Source organism: Chaetura pelagica, unplaced genomic scaffold, assembly GCF_000747805.2.
Source record: "Chaetura pelagica isolate M959 unplaced genomic scaffold, ChaPel_1.0 scaffold159, whole genome shotgun sequence".
Lineage (NCBI taxonomy): Eukaryota > Metazoa > Chordata > Aves > Apodiformes > Apodidae > Chaetura > Chaetura pelagica.
In genome coordinates this window covers 3,246,747-3,249,871 of record NW_009954555.1, presented here as the reverse complement: position 1 = coordinate 3,249,871, position 3,125 = coordinate 3,246,747, and positions in this window count along the sequence as shown.

Here is a 3,125-nt window from a genome sequence, read left to right as displayed (position 1 = left end):
ATTCCTGGGGCTGAGGCAGGAGCAGCCCCTTCCCTTTGGAATTCCCAAGGCTGAGGCAGGAGCAGCCCCTTCCCTTCCACCATTCCCAGGGCTGCTGGCAGACCCCCAGCCTCCTCCTCCTCCCCACCCTGGGGCTGTGCTTGTGCTCCAGCCCCCCCAGGCACCTCCAGAAGCTCTGCCCAAACGAGCTGCCTCCAGCCCAGCAGCTCCAGGCAGCTCCAGGCATCCCTGCTGCCCAGCTCTCCCTGGAAACCAGGCTTTGGAAGCAAAGACCTCGGGGCTGTCTTGGCTGGAGATGACAGGGAACATAGCTCCTCTAACACCCTCAGGGAATAAAGGGCTATTTCTTTTTGCAAACTGAAGGATCGACATGATTATTCCTACGAGGAGCTGGGATGGGGAGGGTAAAAAAAACACGTGGAATCAGTAAAATCAGATGAAAACAAACCCCATTCCAGGGCTGGAGGTGCAAACGCTGCCGCCTGCCGGCAAAACATGGGTCTGCTGAGGTTTGCACAGAGCTCTGCGCCCATCCTCCTCTTCTGTCTTAAAAGGATGCTTTAAAAACCCAAATCAATCACTCCTCTCTACCTGGAAAGCGATTTTCACCAGAGGGGTGAGCACACTGACCCAGCAGGACACCCTGGCCCCTCCAGGGACTTCATCAGTGACCTTCATTTGTACTTGTCACAGGGAAACTCTTTGCCTGAACGACACGAGTTCCACCTTTTGACAGTTTTACCCTCCTCATCTTAAAAATGTGTCAGGAAGACCCAGGCCAGTTGCTTACATTATATTTTTATTTAATGCAGTGATCTTCTTCTGACAGTGATTCACACCAGTCTTCGTGATGAAGGCAGCTTATAATTAAGTGTTTTCTATTCAAACATGTGGATGTAAGACAGTCTTGTATGCAAGTACCAGACGTGTATGTATTAAATTATGTTTTGTACAATGCAAGGTGTAATTTTGTAGCAATTTTTCCCCATTCCCCTCCTTACTTGCAGTTGGAGGTGCTCACTTCTGAGCCCAGCAGCATTCCCAGATCCTGGGGATGAAGCCTGTGTTGCACAATCCTGCACACATGGAGAACTTTCTCCTGCCCATTCACACTGGCAGTGCTGTCCCAGGTGCCAATTCCCACTGCACACACCTGCCTGAACCTGAAAAATGTGGAGCTGCAAAGGCTGCTCATCTCTGACTTCTTCCCAGCTGGATGAAAAGACACTTCCAGTTTCCCTTTCCAGGAAATCTAATTCGAGACAGAAAAGGCTGAAGCAACAGAAGGAGCTGGAGCCTGTTGCTATGGAAAACTTGTGTGGAAAGGTGCTGTATCTCCATCCCCTTTGGTGCTCAGCTGCAGGCTGCTGTTATCTGGGCCAGCCACATGTCTGCAGCAGCTACTCCAGGCACTGCCACAGCTTCTGCCAAGCTCCTCAGGCTTGACAGGGATTCTCACTTGTACCATTCCAGCCTTTTCCCCCCTGGCTGCTGCTAAAAGGATCTCCCCCCCACACTCATTGAAGTGTGTTCTTGGAAGAAGTGACTCACCAAGGCTAAAGGCAGAGAAAGCACTTCCATGCTGCCCATGGGACATTTGGGACTGAGCCCAGCAAGGATGAAGTGCTTTGTCATGGCATCTTTCTTACCATTTATCTCCCACTGATAGGACCTAAGAGCAGGGGAGAAGGAAGTAACATCTTCAGCCTCCTAAAATCTCTTGTGGTGGGACAGGGGCCTGAGAGGTGTTCTCACAGCTCCAATTAGTAGTCTCCTGGTGGGGTTTGTCCCTCTGCACCTCCCCTTCTCATCCTGGGCTTGGAAATGAAGGTGGAAAGTTGAGCTAACGTGCAGCTGAACCTCCCTCTCATATGTAGTCAAAAGGAAGATTCAAAGTGAGTGACAACCAGGCCCTGAGCAGCAGCATTTGGTGGTGGGAGACACTCAGGGTGCCCTGCTGGCCACCAGCTCTCAGCCATGTTCCCCAAAAGCAAACTACTTCACAGGAAAGAAAGGAAGAAGGAAAAAAAAAACAACCACCAAGAGCCTTCTCAGTGCAGCTGAGAGCTCCCAGTCTTCTGGGAAGTACTCGCAAAGTTCAAGAGATGTAAAACATGAGGAGCAGTTCCCTCGGAGCAGAAACCTGCATGTTAGATCGATGAGGAGAAGCATGGAAGTACAGCTGCTTCTAAAGCAGCAGCGATGTGAAGGTCAGCGAACTGGTGAATTCTCAGTGTGCAGTGATCCTTAATAGAACACATTTTGTGACTGTCTGACAGGACCTTCTGGTAAGAGCTGAAGATAATCTAACAGAGCATACTTCAGGTAAAAGGTAAAGACTTGCTTCCTTTTCTTGTTTCCTAGGTAATGCTAAAGTGAGCAGACACCTGGGAGAAGCAAAGTCAGGGCAACAGAGACATTTTTCTTACCAACTCCATTGCCATGCACTTTATTTTGGTCACTTGCATTACAGTCTTCTCCCTGTCAAACACTGAGGCAGGTGTCCCTGCAATATACAGGACACAGGAAAGAAAGGAAGAAGGAAAAAAAAAAAAAAACCCCCAAAAAAAAAAAAAAGCCTTGAGAATAGTCAACATTTATTCAAAGTGCAATAAAAATAAACAGTTCTCCTGTCCCTGCAACAAGGGGCCAGAAAGACCAGCCAGGAAACACAGCCAAGGCACGTCGTTGTGCTTTTGTTCAAACCTTGCAGCTCAACACTTGGAGCCAACACCCCAGGCACCACCACCCCAACCATGCAGCAAGTCCAACCCATCCCACAGACCCAGGAAGGACCCCCACATTGACCCCAGGTGGCTCTGGAGGTTCAGGCACTGGCACTCAGCCCCAGAGCCCACCTCCAGACCCCGGTGGTCCTGCAGGAAGAGGGCTCTGGCAGGACTGCTCCCAGGGCTGGCACAGTGGGAAGCACTGGCAGGGACAAGTCAGGACTTATCAACAGAGCTGGAAGGCTCCACTCAGTGACATGCTCATCTTTGTGGTGCTGGGCAAGTCACAAACTCCTACAAACACTCCTACTCAGCAGAAACAACACTTGCCTTGTCATATAGTTGCAGGGGGGGGGAGAACCCAAATACAAGAGGTCATGCAGCAAGGTAATGGCA